Here is a 19681-nt window from a genome sequence, read left to right as displayed (position 1 = left end):
GATGAAATATCTGGTGAGCCATTGTCCAGGGTGACCAACAAGATCTGAAAGGCGGCTACTGAACAGGCGAAGGCTGTTCCGGAAAAACAAGGCTTTTGCCACCGCAGTCATCACTCCTCAATTAAGGCTGTGCAAGCAGAACTCCGTGCCTGCATTTACTCACCTAAGTCAACAGGGTGTGGGCGTGTGGACCTGGGCATCCACCTGGCATGAGCTCACCACCGGGTGATCACCTCAATTGCTGTTTGTCCCTGGCATGACATCCCCGTCCCAGCACACAGGGAGGCACCAACAAACGCTGGCACACGTCCACTTGGACTTCATCCCTCAGCCATGCACGCAGCCCCAGTGCTGAGCACCAGGAACCAACGGGCAACCTGAGAACGCTTTTTCCCAGTAAACTATCACCTGGTCTGAACTAGTCTGAAGGTCTGTGGAGTCTTTCTAGAAACTTGGCGACGCTGAGCTGTTGCACAAACACTGTAAATGAAAGCTACCCCAAAATATCATCATTACTTAACATATAATCCCTGTAAAAGGGGTGGAAAGGAGGTCAATATTTGCCAAAAGATGTTGATGTGTAGCTGGCCGTAATGATTCCTAGAAAGCTGTGGCAAATCATACCCATAGCAACATCAATTGGTTCTCAAGGTTTATGCTTCCTAAGCACAGTACCCCAGGAAAAGTCAACAAATCGCAGTGCAAATGAGTCCAGACTCATCAAGCTTTTTGCACTGAAGCTTTTACAGATTTTGAATTATATAACCAGTTTGTCATGAATCACAAAGTCTTACTGAAGTGACTATAAAAAATATTATATAGAAACAAAGGAAGGGTATACCCATAAATGGCAATTCAATGAAAACCTCTTAATTCCCTCCTCTCTCTTGACTTTCTTTTTAGTCGCTGCTTCTCTTCCTACAACCTCTGTTGGACACAGCTCTTAACCAACACTTGACTAGCCGGAGAGCAGATCGGGAAACTTGATTCAGACCCAGCTCCTATGTTGCATCGGGCATCTGTCTGCAGGGAATGGAAAGGTATGTAGGTACCCTGCATCCCACAGAGCGAAGGCATCCGTGCCACAGCAGCACATACATTGCTCTTGGAGGCAGCTTTACATGAGCACTGTGTCAACAAACGCACAGACTTTGGTTAAGTGGCTCGTACAGGAAGTCTGGTTTCATTCATTAACTGTGACCGCTGGGGTAGTGCACGGGGAGGAGGAGACGGGCAGGCGAGTTAAACGAAGCTCCCCTCTTCCCTCTCAAAGTTTTCAAGTCTCAGCATCCCGCACGAGACGCACCGCGTCGTCACCTGAGTGAAAAACAACGGTGGGCACCGAGACAGACGCGTAAGAGCAGCGCGAGGCTTTGAAACCGCAGGCTCTGCGGAGAGGGCCACCTGCCAACAGGAAGAAGTGGTGAGGAGGAATCCTGATCCGGCCACTATCCTCCCTCAGCCAAACACTGCCGCGCGATAAACAGCAGTAAGGACTTTTTTAACCATCGGTCGCACCGAGAGCATCCACGTCTGTCATTCCGTTCCCCGGTTGCCAGGAGAAGGAGCGGAGAGACTTCTGAGCTAGAGTTCACAAAGAGCTGACCTTGTCCTTCCCATCACAGCCGTACCAAAAGCACTAAGCCCGGAAGAGACTGGAAGAACAGGAGAAAAAGAAGACGAAATGACACGGTGCCCGGCCGCGGGGCTGCCGCAGGGTGCCCGGCACCTCCCGGGGGCACCTCTCCCGGCCACCTGGCGCCGGTCCCGCAGCCCCTTCCCCTCCTCAGACCCCGGGGCGGAGGAGGACACGGGGATGCGGGGCGTCCTGCCGCCCCGGGGGCCGAGCCTTGCCGGGCGCGTCCCCGGCGTCGCGCCCGCGCTCCCCCCGCCGGGGCGCGCGCCCCCGGCGGGAGCATCCCCGGCGGCCCCGCACCGCCGCCGCTGTCCCCGCGGCTCCGTCCCTGTCCCTGTCCCGGTCCCGGTCCCGGCCCCGGCCCCGGCCGGCGGCGGTACCTGCGCTGCCCGGGCCTCCCGGAGATCCCCGCTGTCCGCGGCGCCAGGTCACGGCTAAAAGCCCGGCGGCGGCCGCGACTCCCATCAATCATCAGGCACTCGCTGATGGAGTGGATGGTAGGAGACCTACTGATGTAAGCTAGTCACCAGAGAAAATACCCACTGATGACGCATATCCAGGCACAAAAATAGTTACAGGGCCCCCAAAGGGATTATTCAACAGCCTACATTTAGATATTCTTGCAAGAGACCCGCAGTCGATTCGCTGCCATTAGATGGCTGGGGAGCGCTGAAGTTGAAGTCTCTTCGGCAGACGTAACCACAAATAGCTGGTTTAAATCAGCTCCCGCAATTACAAGCTGTTTTGTAAATTTTAACACGGCATTACGGGGATTAAACCTAAACAGAACCACTGCCTATAAAGCGCCGGGCAGCCTCTGTTTTGCCGCTCACCAACTCCTTCCGCGCGCTTTCCAACCCCCTCGGGCTGCCACCCCGCCAGGAGCACAGCGGCATAAACGAATTTGGGAGTGCTCAGCCCCTTGTGCTGCCCCCGAGCCACGCTTGCTTTCAGTGAAGGTGCCCATACAAGCGATACCTGGCAGCACTCAAGCACGAGCTTCATTCCCAGCTTTGTGAAATACTCCGGGTTTCACTTGCCTCTCTTCTGCTCTAAAAAGATCGGAATAATTCATCTGAATAATTCATCTTTCTTGCATAAATCACAGTCACACACAGGTGAGTTAATGACACACAAAGCCACGGACCTGCCTTGGGCAAGGGCCAGAGAGATGCCCCCCCTCCAGAGACCCCTTCTAGCCTAAGTTATTCCACAGTTCTCTCTAACAGGGTTTCTAGTATCGATATCTCGTTAAAAGCATAATCCTCCAAATTAACCAATCGAGTGCTAATCCCCCAGTAATCCTGCCCCCTTCAAGTTTCAGGATCCTCCACATGCCCTCACAGTAACCAAGCCGACCTCAGATGGGGCTGAGTCTCCTGAACGCCGCCGACAGCACAGCACCGACCGTGCAATCCTGGCACTATTAAAATCCGTATTTTTAAATCGCCTCATGCCAACATCCAAGTCCCTTTCCAGAAGTACTTTTGGTGCTTGGAAGTCTAAAAGTTAATGACTTTCTATTGCATATTTATAAGCTAAATATAGGAAAGTATTTTATGACTCCGATGCCTACTTCATTGACATACTTTTGGAAAGCATTACCTAGCCAAACAAACACTCCAGGATTTACAGTGTTTATCCTGTAAAGCGGGAGGAAGAAATGTCCCAGGCTACTAACTCCCACCTCGCTGTCTTTATCCACGACAACGTTATTAAAAATAACACTGAGCATTATTTTTAGCCCAACCGCCTTGCAGAGAGCCCTCACGTTTCTCCCACGCAGATGCTCGCTGGCAGCCCACATGGCCCAAGTGCCTGGGGGCTGGGGTCTGAGCCACAGGACCCGCACCCACACGGCGGCTGCCTGCAGCCTGTGGAGAAAAGCAAAGCCACAGCTTGCGGCTCCCTCCCTCCTCCCTGCCCCAAAGGGCTGGGGAGTCCCCAGGTGCTTCTGGCAGCTGCCCCACAGCTGGGCTGTGCCCCAGAGGATACTGTGGGATGGCTCAGCACTCATTGTGTGGACACAGCCCCAACCTCCAAGGAGCTATGTGAACAAGGAACGGTAAACCCCTTTGCTCGTGTACAACAGGCAACCTACTCCCTCTGGAAAGTGGCATTTTTGGCATGGTTTACTTTTTTTTTTTTTCCTCCCCAACAGCTGTCAGTTCTGTCAGTTCCTGTACAGTAGACCTAGCACAAGACTGGTTTGTGCAACTGCCTCTGGAAGCCAACCGAGTTTTCAAAAGCCTGTTTTCCTGCAACACAAAGGCACCCAGCAAACCTCGTGCAGAATAGGTATGAATGTGGGGACGTGACAGACGGGTGGCGAAGATGCTGCCTGGGGGGGTAGAAGGAGGTGAGGAACAGCGAGGGTCTGGTAGGAACAGCTCTCAGTGTTCCCAGTGGTGAAAATGCATTGCTTTTCAGGGCAGGGAAACAGAAAAGAAGAAAGGTAAAGGACAGAAGAGGAAGTGTGATGATAACTGAATGTGCCTGACTATATAAGCAAACACAGAGGTTCCCTGGTGTAGCAATGCTGCCTGATGGTTTTTTGAAGTATTTGAAGCAGCAGGCAGACAAATCCTCTTACTGACTCCAGTGCATTCTATTAGGAACACACATTAATGGGGTGTAGGCATATTGTTTATTAAAAATAGAGAGACTACCAGCTTTCCAAGGAGGCAGTAAAACAAAAACCCAAATAAGAAAATTGTTCTTAAAAGGTTTCTACAAATTTTGAAGCAAGGGGCAGTCCTGGAATAGATGTTTGGTTCACTGAGGACAGCACAGCGTGGAGCATTTACTCACTGTGGCATACAACATTACACAAACCAGGACACTGATGTCAGAAACATAAAAATAGTTATGCTATTCTCATTTTACCTGCACATCAACCTCTTCGGGCTTTTCCCCTAATGCTAGCATGGGCAAAACAGGTAATATTGATTATAATTGAAAAGTTAAAGTATTATAGAAGTAGAGATTTCTGAGGCTACATATAGATATTTTTTCTGTTTGAAAGTATGAATCTGGTATTTCCTTTGCATGCAAACACCCCCGAAGAAAGCTAAAACAAGTAATAATGGGTAGAGTGGTGGTGGAGGGACGTGAGTTTGTTTGGGATATTTAATATGAAAATCAACATTTCTGTTTTGGAGAAATAGGTATATTTACAATTAAATTTGAAGTTACCACTTTCTATGTAGCCATCTAAGCTGTTTCCATTTGGTAGCACCATTAGCAGTAAATAACAGTTTTTATGCCAAAGTTGCAAAGCACATCAAACCATCAGACTAAGGAAGTTGTTTCCTACACACCTGGAAACCAGATTTCAAAACTAGCACTTGATAGCAACAGCCTTTTCTGAAGCTGCAATAAAAGGATTGGAGGGTTCTTCCTTTCTCCATATTCAGTTGGTCTGTTCAATAACTAGCTCATTCACAGCTGAGTGACCGTAAGCTGAGGAAAACGTACTTTCCTATTCCGAGATATTAACTCAAAATACTCTTGAGATCCATTCTTCACCAAAATTCTTAAAATAAATTTTTAGAATACGGTGATGAAAAATAATACAACTGCAGGAGTCTCAGGAGTCTGCTCACACCGTATCTATGCCACCAGGCTTTAAGGGACCAAATAATGTTAACTGTCAAAACACAATAGGTTTATTCTTGTGTGCAGTTACCAGAGTCACATTTAGGAGTTACCATAAAGCTTTTTATTTCTTGGTGAAAAATGATAATGACTGCAAAAATCTGTTCTGAAATCACATCCATTTCAGACCGAAGTTTCATTTCAAATCTGCACAAACCAGCTTTGATTGTTCACAGGTGCTGACGATAAAAACCCAATTCTGAGTGGATACCGTTTGTAACTCCATCTGGAATGGGAAACACAGAGACTGGCTTGGGCTACAGAAAGCAGGGGGTGGAGAGGGACAGCAGAGGAATTACCCTCATCCTTCACCATCATGACCCCAGTATCCACTCCGAGGAGCCATGGGGTGCTTCAGACACTATAGGTGACTGCTTCATCCCAGCAGCCCCACCAGCACCCGGCACTTGCAGGAAGGGCAGGGGGAGGTGAGGGGAACATCCCAACCACCACATGAGAAGCCAGGCAAAGCTCGGCTTGTCATAGAATCACAGGGGTTTGGATTGGAAGGGACCTTAAAACCACCTAGTTCCAACTCCCTAACTGAAAATCACGAACGGTTTCCTCTAAAAGAGGTTGCTTCTTTTCCTCTTGCAAGATTTTTTCTGATTACTCAATAATTAGGGAAAGAAGACATGGATCAAACCCAGAATTCATTCTTTAAAAAAGTTGAATGTATTAATAAAAACACAATCACCAAATCACAATGCTTTGCCTTTCTTTTAATATATATATATTAAATATAATATATATTATATATTAATATATTAATATTATATTAATGCATTTATATATATAATATATTTATATATATTTAATATATATATTAAATATAATATATATTATATTTATATATATATTATAAATAAAAGCATCACAATGCTTTGCCTTTCTTTTAATATATATATATATTAAATATAATATATATTATATTTAATATATATATATTAAAAGAAAGGCAAAGCATTGTGATATATATATATAAAAACACCACATGATATAAAATCTTCAAGAGACTTTCCAAAGATTTATGCCTCAAATGACGGTGCCTCTCATAAGTCACATTCAAATCCCTTTCTTCCTGGGACTCCCTCCAACCATCAGCGCTCATTGTCACCTTTGGAATATGTTAAACTAAGGAGCAGCATGACCTTGCCTATTTGGCCTAAAAAGAGGGGGATTTCTCTTTGCTCTTATTGGAATGAAATTTTCTGGGTTGCTCACGCTCACGCACTCATAAATTTGACTCTTCCCTCACAGACGTGTCCTTTTGTTAAGAACAGTTCAAAAGTTCAGTTAGCAACAACCCAATTTCTTAGCTTGCCGAGCAGGTCCCTGGGCTAGTTAATCAAGAAATTAGAGGACTACAGTGCATGGCAGTACATAAACCACATTTGATATTACTAGTTGCTGTTAATAAGCTTATACACAAATGCCAACATACACTTATTTATGATTTTAATTATTTATAGCATGAAGAAGCAGCCTATCTGCGAGCAACCGGACTTATCCTCTAAAAGACTTCCTGCTGCAGAGCTGCCAGTCTCTCGGTGCAACTGTGGCCATTCCTAATTAAATAAATAATCTGCCCTAGACAACCTCACTGAGTGCCAGCCATGAGCACCGGGGCTGGGTGACAACAAATCACCGCAGGCAGAGTGCCAGTGCTCCTTCATGGAATCCAAAGAGAATGATGATTTCCCTTCAGCAAACGTTTTGCATAACCATTTGCCACAGTTTAATTGATCTTTGCTACAGCACAGTAGTAAAAACATCTCCATTTCTATGTGTTTTTGGAGAGTACTTCATGTTCTGTTGACTTCCTTCTCTCTGTATTTGGCTGACTTTTTGCATCAGTTGTGCAGCTTTTTGCATAGAATCATCTACCCCTCTTTTTTAATTTAGGGAGAAGTCCTCCTCATTATCTCTTCTTATTGACCCAGACTCATCCTTCAAAGACAGATTTAAGACTACGATCATCCCCCACTTTGATTTCCACCATAACCATATCAGCTATACCAGCCAAACTCAAGTTACTTCCTTCTCCACCAATCTTCTCTTATCAGTACACACAAAACCATTCTTTAATGTTTAACATTTACTGTACTATACAGCTATTTAGGCATTTTCATAACCGCGGGGAAAAAAAGTGGAAAATTCCCACTTTGTGCTGAGATATTGATCAATTTTAAAATCCATTGCAAGATCCCACAATCAATGTTATGGAGTGACTTCAGGACCTGACAGCAGCGTAAACATCAGCAAATTTTCATGGGCAATCAGAGGCATCTCAATTACCTGAGCACTGCCTCAGCTATCAAAAGGACAGCCTGACCTACTGGGTGGTCAATATCTTCCTATGTGCTGATGGTCTTAGAAAACCTACGTAGAAACAGGGAAGCTCTTGGGTGCTCTTGTGTAGAAAATTTCTCCTTACATTTATGCACTCCAAATGTGAGAGGTGAGTTGCTCCCTGCCATGCAAAGGAACTCAGAAGCTTTGGGGGGCCAGCAGGGGCTGGGGCTGAAGGGGAGCTCCCAGGCTCTGGCCACCTCCGGCTTCAGCCACTTCAGCCACCAGGCTCCCAAAGAGTTGGATGTGCGCTCCTCTCTGCACACAATTCACCTTAAGGTACATGAGCACCCAAGCAACACAGGTATTTCACAGCTCTCAAAACACCGTTTGACCGCCTACCACCTCTTGGACAGTTGGGCTGACCCATAAAAGTAGAAGAGCAATGATGGTTGCTGCAGAAAGGAAAGAGAGAGAGCAGCACATGCACTGACCATGCTCTGCGCGTGAGGACGTGGCCTGTGGAGCACGAAGAGCTTTCTCTGGTATGCCCTCGAGCCCGCTCTGCCACAGGGAGGGCTCCAGAAGAAAGAGGGAAGAGTACACGGAGAGAAAGAGCTTTACACTCACATCGCAGTCAACTTCCCTAAATTTCATCCCTCCTCCTTGTTCCCCAGTTTCCATAAATAACCTAAACAAAGGCAAGAACTGCAGAGGCAGGGAGCCTGAAAAGAGCTGCAGTTCAAAAATACAAAAAGGTGGCAAGGGAATTGAATAAAAAGACACGTTCCTTTTGGAAAAGAACAGTGACATCCTTCAGCCTGGTGGCACATCAGCATGGATGTAGGTCGGTACCTGGAAGCAGGATGTCAGGCCCCGGGGGCTGGTGCAGGAGGCACAGCAGAGGTGCATGGCGAAGGGATGGGAGCTCTTCAGCCTGCCTGAGAGGTCTGCACTGGAGGGAGAATGCCTTGGCCATGCCTGCCCTCACATGTTACAGCCCAGCAAATGGCTCCCGTCACTTCACATGCCTAGTATCAGAAGACACTTGACATTTTCCCTTAAAAGTAAAGGCGCCTTAATGTGAAAAACATCTCTTAATGACTAAGAATAGAGTCAGCAGCGAGCATTTGCACCCAAAGAACTCAGTTCCTCCCACATTAAAGCAATCTCCCGGAAAACTGATTACAAACAAATTAACAAACAACTAGTGTGTCTATCAAAAATAAGTGTTTTGCTGCTGGAAAAGAATTAAAGATTCACAGATCCTGCAAAACACACTGAGGGTTAAATCTGATTCCTCATTGCTGGACTGACGGTTAAGGTGAGGGAAGAGGAAAGAGCTCCTTGTGTCGTGCAGCTGCAGCTGCCTTGCTTGCAGGGCATCTGTGAGAGGAGTGAATTTTCTCTAGCAGCTGAAAAGTAAATTCAGCCACTGGTTGAGAGATTTTGTTTTTCATGAACATCAACCATCACACTTACACTTTGACCTGGCTTTGATTTCAGCTGATTCAGCATTGTGTGACAGCATCCCAAGTCCACATTTAATTTTTTTTGCTTCTGATTTTCAGCACTGATCAAAGTAAGTAACTATTAGCACATCCCTGCTTAACTGCAGTGTGATACAGGAATAGTCCTGCCCACTCCAACAAAGACAGCAAGACTCTGGTCAGTGTCACAAAGTCCGTTTTTACCAACAGACACATTGGGCCTTTCCAGCACTTGCTTTCTCTATGTTAGGATATACTGGTAAGGTAACCAAGTAAGCTCAGGTCCCCACTCTTCTACCAAAAATGCATCCGTCTTTATCGTATGTACTACTGCATACTGCAGAATATTTCAGGCACCGGTGTCCAGCAAGAGCCATTCCCTTTTGTGCAGAAAAAAGCACTCTCAGAAACAACATCTCTCTCCAGCCTTCACATCCACAACCTTCTCCTCCTTTGCAGGAGGACAGCTCGCAGTGCCACCGCTCACAAAACTGCTCCTGTCAGAGAAAGGGTGATTTCTCACCTCTGTGGTTCTGGAGCAAAGTTTAAAAACACAATTGCAAGTACAGCCCAAGACTTCAGAAAACAGGAAGCAGAAATGATTTGGAGGTTTGGGGCTTTGGGCTGGGTTTAAATCTCATAATTCTTCATATTTTACTTCTCTTTCACGCTTAGGTAATGATTTTCAAATGGCACAGCTAGCAGTGCCAATACTTATTCCACAGCAATCTTTTTCAGCCTTCTACCATGACGGAAGTCACCACAGGCTGAGAAAACATCCCCTGGCAAACGATGGCACTAGGTGGGCCAACCCATGCCTCCTTAAGAGAAACTGCAAAGCATCTGAGGGAGAAGCATTTTTGGGAGCAAAGCTGAGCAGAGTGGGAAGGAGGCAGCTTCACACAGCCTTAGCTTCTTTTCCCAGTGGAGCAGAGATTGAGAAGGAAAAACACCACAAGCCTCTCATCCTCTCCAGCTTGCCACAAAAGACGGATGTATTTTTCAGTAAGATCTGGTGAGTCTGACACTGAACTTAGCTCAAGTGACATGAAAAGTTAATGTTTAGGAACAAGGTAGGTGGAGAGGAGAAGGAGGAAAGAAGACATTTGTTATTTGATGTAGATTTCATTCAAAAGCTGCTTTTCACAGGCAGAACTAAAATTTCCATTCAGCTGTTTATTTCTGGTAGCCTAGATAGCTTGAACAAGTGAAAGAAGAGGGATCTAGAGGGAGCCCTTATCCCTGCCTTCCTGACAACTGTTCTTCCTCAGATAACTTAGAAGACAACCAGACACATTTTTCTGACTACCGGTCTCTAAATGCAGTTTTCCTGTTTGGCAAACCGAACAGTGGTGGGGCGTTCCTCCCAGAGAGGCAGGTGCCCCCACTGCACTGCTCTCCAGGGACAGAGGGGGCAGTGTCTCAAGCCCTGCAGAGAGAGATGGAAGAAGGCAAACATTGAAAACTGTTATGGTGTTTATTGCCAGCAGCGTTCAAGCATGGTACGAGTCTCAGGAATATTCACATTGTTGGTGTTAGGCTTCCCAAAGAGGTGCAGAGAGCAGCCGGAGAGATCAGCCTCCAGCCACCAACCGTGGTGCCTGCAGCAGCCTCCCAGCATGGCCCTGCTGCACCCACCGGCCCCCAAAGCCTCCTTGTGAAGAATGGCACAACACTCTGATGCTATGAACTTCGCAGCTGCTACTTGAAATTGGCTGGACAAAGTATCAAAAGTATCAAAGTATCAAAGTAATCCAAATGGTTTCTGTATCTTTTCTGTTCACCTCAGTCTGAATTTTCCTCCTCTGCACCTCTGACATCCTCTCCCACTTCATGTATTACGATTTTCTCACTCTGTTTTGTCTGCCTTACATCTGAAAACAACTTTTCCCTCATGCACACCAGAGCATCCTCGCTTTCCTGCTTTGTGCTCTCCCCAGCCCCCTGTTGTTCTGGGCTGGCCCTTCTGTCTTTGCTCTGTTTCCTCACTCTTTTCTCTTCCTGTCCTTGATTTCTCTCCTCCTTTCTTTTTCCTTTGATGTTTCCTAGTGCTTTCTCTTCATCCTTCCTGCCAAACTGAGCGAGGTACTCCACTGGGAGATGCTCACCAGAAGCAGCTGGCCTGTTCCGGAGGGCTGTGCTGGCTCAGACACCTACGCAGGCGCCCGTCGCCTCGCCCACTGCACTGCTTGCTGGAATTAATCCCGCTCTTCACCCAGGGTCCTGTGTACCACCCATTGTGAAAAGTCAGGAAAATGAAGGTGCTCTGTAACTTGAGGAGCATGTGCTAATTTTATATCCATGTTTTCAATGAGCTACGCCTGTTTTTTGTTCCGGGGGACTGCATAGAAAGCATGACAACAAATCTGGGGGACTGTCAAACGCAGCAGCAGCAGCATGTGGCTCATGCTCCCAGCACTGCCCTCTACAAAGTGCCTGCTTCAAAGCGACCCTTCCTTCCTGCCCAGGTCTGCCACCCCGAGGGTGAAATTCACCCTTTGCCGAGTGCCAGTGCAAGGTTATTTACTCATTTCAATCCAATTTATGCCCTTAGAAAAGATTTACTTGTGTCACACTGCTCTCCTGAGCAGGGACAACTTTCCCCTGACTGGAACCTCAAAGGCAGGCTTCTCACCTCAGTGAAAAAATGTCTTGTTTTTAATATTTTTTTTCCTGTTGTGAGTCAAGAAAAAAAAAAAAAAAAAAAAAAAAGATATAGATAAGAGAGAGATGAATTTTATTCCTCCTGGCACAGCAACAGGAAGCAGCCAACCAGCCTCCAACAGCAGGGCTCTGTTCTCTCTGCAGTCACACGGAGAAACCTTGCCGAAACCTATAGGCCAGATCCACTGATAGCTTCTGGCTGCTTTGCCTGTTTTAGCAATGCAAAGCAGCTGTAAATCCAGTTTAACTTGCCAGTTTCTGTCAGCCTTACTGTGCCAGCTTAGCAGTGCTGCTAGCCTCAGAAATCCCAGCAGCCGGAGGTTCCCCCCTCCCAGCCTGACTCCGGGCCCTGGAGGCTGATCCTTCTTCCACCCGCTGGCCGCTAGCACAAGGAGCAGGACGGCCTCAGGCATTTCTTCTCCCTGAGCAGAGAGCATTTGTCACACTCCCCTTTCCCATGTGCACGCAGCCAGCTGAGCAGATCAAAGGGAATCCACTTAATGATCAACTCCGGTTAGTCCCTGGCCACTTGTCCGCTTGCTCCGGATGGTGACTCCCGACCCTGCCCAGGAGCAGGTGCATTACTGGGGCAAGGCTGCAAACCCAGGCAGGCTGGCAGAACAAAACACCCCATTTCCTTGTACTTTTATAGTTCTTTAGAGGTCAGGAAACAGAGCTCAGGCTTGTTTCCTGCTCCTCAGCCAGGGAAGATGGGGGAAACTGGAGGTGGATGTAGAGAAAGGCAGAAAGAGGGCAGATCAAAAAGATCAAGGAAAATAATAATAAAAAGAAGACAACACTGCTTCACTCTAGTCTGTAAAGCAGTACACCTTGGAAAAAAAATAATCTCCCCGCAACCAAGCCTCTCTCTCCAGGGATACACAACAGTCTCAGGAATTAATAGCATTTTCTTGCAACATTCAAGTGCTGCTGCACTTACAGTCTTATAAAAAAAAAAAATCACTAAAAAAACAACCTCTTCTTTTGCTTCTTGCCTGAGAAAAACACACATGAAAAGAATTTGAGAGAATGTGGGGGAGAGGGCGCAATCATGTCAGTTCTGATTTTCTAAGAACAAAGCCTTTACTTTATATATAAATAAGTAAACTGGAGATGTTCGGCATGTCTTCTTTTTTTTCCATCTCACTCTCAGCCCCTCGCTCTGAATGCATTAATACATACACCTTAAGCACAATCGGGCTTGTCGTGTTGCCATGGAACTGAAACCTTTGCAGTTTGGATGGTGATGTACGCCAGGAAGCATACTGTTCTTACACTTCCTATAACAGAAGCAAAAATCACTGCATAGCATTAACTCCCTTAGTATTTAAGGCATTCAGTGTCTTTCTTGTCTGTTCTTCTTCACACAGAGTTTGCTTTTTCTATCTTGCCACATGCAAATGAAATGCATTTGACACAGCTATTCTTGTCTTTATGAAGTCAATAGCTCACACGCTGAGCACGCTGCAGAAGGTCCACAAGACGATGGACTTTCCCTTTTTAATAAGAGCTGTTTGCAGGCATGCAGCAGCTGAAACGAAGGCTGGAGAAAGCATAAGTAGATGCAACACACGTGGATACAACAATGTATATGCCAAGGCAGCATTTTCGTACACTTTGGAAACCTAGTCAAGCATATTTATAGCTAACGCTCTTGACGCTCAATGTTCTTTTGTCCAAACAGCCAAATTACAGTATAAAGCTCCTGCAGCAGGCGGCAGGTCTTTCTACACCTCTGTTTTGTAACTGATGTTGGTGGGCTTTCAGTGGTGAGCAGAGCTCTGGCCACTTCATTTACAGGAAAAATAAAGTCAGTACAGCTCTGCGTTATCTAAAGCTTCAGCCTACAACGATTATCTTCAACAGTTCTGAGGTTTTTGCCAAAGCTTCTAAAAATGGCTGTACGCACATTGCAAATAAATCAATTTTTATGTTCAAAGTAAAAACAGGGTATGCAAGTATCCAAGTTTATTATAAAAAGGTTACCATAATAAATAAATAAATAGCCATTCACATATATAAACGTTGGATCTGTACCTGCTGAAACAGCTGGAAGCCTGTCCATGATCTGAAGCCAGCCCGAGGCTTTTACCTCCAAAGTTAAATATTTGCATAGCATTAAGCTTAAAATTAAAGCATTTGCTGAGGAAACTTGCTGACTCGCATATAGGGAAAAACAAGAGGGAATTTAGCTTCACTACACACAGGGGCAGATTCTTTGGATGCCTTCCCCATCACATGGATTCCTGGACAGCACAAGGACGGACAGACTACCAGCCTGGGAATTCCCCCTTCGTTTTCCGGAGGATTTTGTGTGTGGCTCGGATAGAAAAGCAGTAACCCAGGTAGCTACTTTATGAAGAAGGCATTTGTGCTCACTCCTCATCCCTCGACCACCTGGTAACACTCCTTCCCCAGCGAAGAAGGGCCCCATTCACCCCACGCCTCCGCCCAGCAGGTTCCCGCATCCCGCTGCCACAAGCCACCTCTTTCTTGTCCACAGCTCCTGGGGCTGAACCGGCCGGCTCGCAGCGAGCGTTTCCTGCAGCAAACCTGCCCCCAGGGACGTGAGGTTGTGCCTGCTCATAAGGAGGCTTTCTGAGGCACGTTTTGCCCCTGTGCCGGCACAAGGCACAAAAGCGCTGCTGTCTGTATGCGCTTTCACAAACTGCAGGGAGAGTCTTCTCCAGCACCCTTAGGTCCCCTCTGCTCCCCTCTACTGATGGAAAAACCAAGCTGAACAGCACTGACAAAGCCTCTTTCCCTTCACTGGCAATGAATTTCTGCTCACACTACGCCCCTACCACCCCTGCCCTCACCTCTGGTTTAAGTCAGGCTCTCACCGTCGGTTTTCTTGTTACAGGAAAATGTATATTGTGTGACGATGAAAGGCCGGCGCAATGTCAAGAGCATTAAAAAGACCCTGGGGACTGATTAGAGTCAAAAGGGAAAGGATTTATGACGGCTAATAAAGTTAAATCTCTCAGAGTTCTGCTTATCCTTTGCAATTCCAGGTAACCAGATCTTATAGGAAAAGTTATTAAAATGTTGGAAGTTATTACTGTCCCCTTTGAAAGGGTTCCCTGATAGGGAAACCTGTGCTCTGACTGCAGGCACCTGGCCAGGACAGAGCCCGGCTCACCAGCAGGGCTGAGCTGACATCAAGGAGACAAAGAAGGGGAAACTTTTCTCTCCACCAGCACCGTGCTTCTATGTGGAAGAGCTACCGCACAAAGAGGGAGGCTCTCACCCTTCATTCCCAGCTTGTTTGCATATATGCACATGTCACTGGAGGATGCAATGGAACTGCACTCCACAGGTTTGCTCTGAGGCTTTTAAAACGCTTCATAATGTAATATAAAGTCAACATAATTTTATAAGATGTTAAATGATTTTCCACACTGAGATGATGAGATTGAGAGAGGGTGAATAGAAGAGGAGGGCCAAATTCTTTAAAATATTGGCAATTGTGTACCAATATCTAAATTACACACACACTTTACTGGATAACACATTTTCGTTTTCCTACCACTTAATAATCATAAATGTGGTACATATGCCCTTTCCATTTTCTCACTTTTGCTATAGTACATCCAATTTAATTTCCTGTGGAAGTCTGTAATCTTTACACTGTGCCTGCCTCGGAAGCCTTTCAGCAATAAGCAGAGTGCAGTCCTTCAGAAGGCCTATCTTTTATGAGCTTTGCTCCTCCAGATTAGTTTCCTGAAATGTTTGCAATGCTATATCAGAACTGGCCTAAGAGGAAAACAAAAATAATATCCAAAAGGAAAAACAACCAAGAAGACCTTCACTTCCTTCTGACTCCTACATTCAACAGTCAAAAGAAATTTCATTCTCTGAGAAGATGGCAAATCTGTGAAGGTTAATATTTCTCATCAGAAGTTCTCCCAAGGTGTGAGATACGGCACCCCCTGTTACACGGCTCAAAAGCGGACACCTCGCTGCTCTGCTTCCTCTTTGGTCCCAGTGAACACAGACACCTACAAGCAGTCGCCACTGTGGCAGCCATCTCTCCCCATCAGCTGGCCCTTAGCTCCCTGAGATATCTGCTCTCCCAGTGACAAGTCACTTTCCACCTAAGAAAAGGGAAATGTCAACCAAAACACATCCATCCTTCTTTTGAAAAGATTCCTGTGACAGCAGGAAACTTGCCTAGCTGGCCTACTGGGTCCTTCCCAGACCTCTGCCCCTGCACAATGCAAAATGCATTTTCTTCCAACTAACTTTCCTTCAGGGATTACCAAGGGTGGCCACAAAGACACGTTAGAAGCCCTTTCAGCAGGATCCATGCTCTCTCACTTCAGTGGGAGACATCATCCCCAAGGGCTTCTCGTATAGAAGAACCAGAGCTCAGCCAGGTTTGGCTACCTCTTCACCATTCATAACCTAAGTTACCTGAGCTTCAAACGGCGCTCCCAAAACAAACTGAATTGTTTAATGAAGCATGAACTTCCTTTCCCTAATCCCTGTAAGATTTTGTATTGCTTTCCATGTCTCACACCACTGATGCAGCAGTAAATCAGCCACATTTCTGACAAACATCTTCAAAACTTTACACAAAAATACAGCGCGTTTAATCCAGATGCATACTTTTGGAGCCAAGAGTTATCTCTCCTCATCATTTTATAACTCTTGAAGCTACACGTGGATTTTCATTGAGTCCTCTCCTATGTTATTTTGTCAATCCATTTCCTTGTAATTTTGTTTCATGCTGTATCTTTAACACTTAATCTTTAAAAAGTAGCTAATCAGAAAAAAAAAAAATCCCCACAGAGAACATTACTTAAACAAAAGTCTCAGATGCTACGTGCAGTGCAATCCAACTCCCATCAGCGTGAAGAAACGTTTTTCTACCAGCTTCAGTGGGAGTTGCATTGCAGCTATAAATCAGATGAAGATGCTCCATGCTAACGGCTATGTGGTGTGCTATAAACTGCTCCAGAACATAAAACAATGACATAGCCATTCTCATAAAAACAGTTTGCTCGTGGTTTACAGTACCTGAGTCAGAACAGTAGGAAATAAAAACATGCCAGATATTAGTGACTTGAAATTTCTGTCTTTGTAGACCATAAATTAAATAGCCTCCTTTCACAACATGTGGCTCAGTCTCCACTTCCTTTTACAGGGTGAGGAAAAAAGATTCAATATACAGATTTAATTCCTATCAAAATCTTATTCAAAGGCAGTGGGTGATGTAAAGCTAAACATCAGGGGAACACCTGCCATCATCTGGCTGAATTTGGTAAAATGGAGTTAATTTGCACTTCTTTAGGGATTCATTGGTGTGTGAAATTAATCGAATTCAGATTGGCCAGAAACTGAAAATGGAATGAAGGAGAAAAGCAATTAAAGACCTTTCCTAACACAAAAATAGTACTGCTTTAAATGCAATGATACAGTTAAGGTACAAAACCCTTCATGCCAATGCCACCACTGCTTCCTCCTTGAGGAAGAGAGTAGTAGGCTGCATATCTACACGCCATCGTTACACCAGGATAACTTCACCCAAAGAAAACATCGGTAGAAGGTTTCTACCAACAGCTGTAAATAAATACATTTTCATTTACTCATAGGTAAAACAGTTCACCGCTCTGCATATGGACCAGGCCTAGCAGATAAACATCTGTTGGAACGGCTCGGCATAATTGATTATACATGTGGCTTAACATTTACTTCATTGACTTTTAGCACCTTTGTGTTATTGTTCCTGTGCTGCTCCAACAAGCGGTGGTTAATGTAAGATGCAGAAGTTCACATACCGTATACTTATGAATAACTGGTTCCCAGAGATGTGGCAGTGATAACATTGTCATCGTATGATTCAGGGTTGCTCGCTGCAGATCACATATCAGGAGAGGGTCCCACCTGAAAACAGAACAAGTCCAGATATATTGTTCATCATAATCAGAGGTTTACATCAAGCTTTACTAACACATTTGTGCATTTTCACGTATTTCCCCTCTGCATTAACAGTATCTGGGCTCCTCCCAGGCTCATAGAAATCATTTTGCTGTTCACAATGACAAGCAAAAGTTCACTGATGTAGGCAAACCGTTTGGCCACTGCTCCAGGCCAGTTTTCAGGCATGATCTCAAGGCAGCGAAAACTAGTTTCCATTGATAACACATAAGCTGTAACTGTTTGGTGGACAGATAAAGATTTCCCATGTCAGGGATTTGACAATAATGCAGCGGTGAAAGGAATTACCTTATCAGTGTTCAATCTTGTGCTCAATCTTTTTAAGTTGAATGTCACCGGTTTAGAAGATGCACCACCAAAGATCAAGGGATCTTAAGAGAGCATTACTTTCCTATTGATGACTACAAGCATATTATTTGATCATCTAAAATCACTTGATAATTAATCTGTTAACAAATATTTTCATATATGCAGATATAGAAAATGAGTTTATACTAGCAGCATTGTCTCCAGTGAAAAGATAAGTGGCAGAAAACAAACTTTCCAAGAGCTGAAAAAGCTTTTTCCTGCTAAAACTAACGGCAAAATCACAACTGATGGAAACAAACACAGGCTCAGGCAACCTTAAAAGTCTACAGTCCTAAATAAACAAAAGCTCACCTGGGCTGTATATCCCCCTAAGTAAGTGTTTGAAACAAGAGTTAAGAAACTCTTGCACATAAATTTCATTGACTTATTCTGCAATGCATGAGGACGTGAATGAAGCTATAAAACACAGCTTTGACATCAAAGGCAGATTAATTGCGTTCTCTTTTATTTTGAAAATGTGGATAAAATGACTTACAGGATACCCAAAAATATACCCAGACACACACAGACGTACAGACACACCCACAGCGGTCAGAAGTCACAGAAGAGATAAAGCCTCCCCCAGAAGAAACCAATCTTCCTCCTGCTTTGCAAGCTGCTTCTCATCCTAGGGCAGGAGGTTTTCAGGAGGGAAGTCTGGTAAATAACAAAGAATTTTAAAAAAATGATGTTTTCAGATTTTACCCACAGTTTACATTTTTTAAATTACTCTAATGCTTCTTTGACTCTTCATACCTCCAAAGTGGCTTGGCTCTTTTTTTTATTATGCTTCACCGGCCAGCCACAACGTCACACAGCTCTCCAGCACCACATACTTCTGCATTTTCTGCCAGCTAAGCAAGACAGTGTCTCTGCATTTGGTCTTTAATAACAAGCTTAAGCTAGGAAGAACACATCCATGGTCCAAAACAAGAAGAAGATACTCACAAAGGGTACACTTCCCGTGGCACAATGCTAATATGTAATGCCTAGTGCTTGCCTGCTCAGGATCAGTATGAATACAGGTTGGCAAACAGAATCAGCTGTATATAATACATATAATGCCAAAGACAGAGGTGAGACACTGATTCCCAGCATGGGACACAGCAGTAAGGAGCCCACCAGCAGAGCAGAGACTGTCGGGGTGGCTGGGGGCAAGCTGCAGATGCGGGGCCCCAACATGCCCCTGCCCCGGGCTTTCTGCAGGGCTCCCTTCATCCAGGGACAGCATCGGTGGGCAGCCAGCGCCCCCAGCTCCATGCCTACACTGCCCAATTGCAAGCTACCAGGAACCTTGTGAATGTGTGTGAAACCAGCTGGGGACTGCTGGCAAATAAGTGCAAATGCTGGCTGAAGCACGGAGGGTGAGGTAAATTCACCCTGGTGGGGATGGATGGGAACATGATGTGAACGACATCGACCGCCTGCGAACGCTTTTGTTGAGGATAGAACGCTCACAGCAAAACTGACAGCACTCCCCACCTTACAGACAGAGGCTTCAGAGCATGAGCTTGTGAAAGCTACTCATCTGCCTGGGGAGTTTTGCCCAGAAACTACACACAGAGGGCTCACCAGTCCCTCATTTCCAGAAATGCCAAAACAGTAGCAGGTATCTGTATTCCTAGGTAGACATAGGTATAAAAGAACAAGA

At 45.5% G+C, this 19681-nt stretch overlaps 1 protein-coding gene across 2 annotated transcripts in view; it reads right to left on the bottom strand.

Moving 5' to 3' along the window:
- Positions 1-19681, bottom strand: part of HIVEP2 (HIVEP zinc finger 2) — a 135245-nt gene that overhangs the window by 83494 nt on the left and 32070 nt on the right. For both annotated transcript variants that reach the window (XM_084284383.1, XM_084284384.1), the window contains exon 2: positions 17523-17628. The gene's annotated coding sequence lies outside the window, so the exon portion shown is untranslated. The remainder of the gene's footprint in view (positions 1-17522; positions 17629-19681) is intronic.

This window comes from Netta rufina (assembly GCF_964035555.1).
Source record: "Netta rufina genome assembly, chromosome: 3".
Classification (NCBI taxonomy): Eukaryota; Metazoa; Chordata; class Aves; order Anseriformes; family Anatidae; genus Netta; species Netta rufina.
This window is presented reverse-complemented; position numbering and strand designations above follow the sequence as displayed.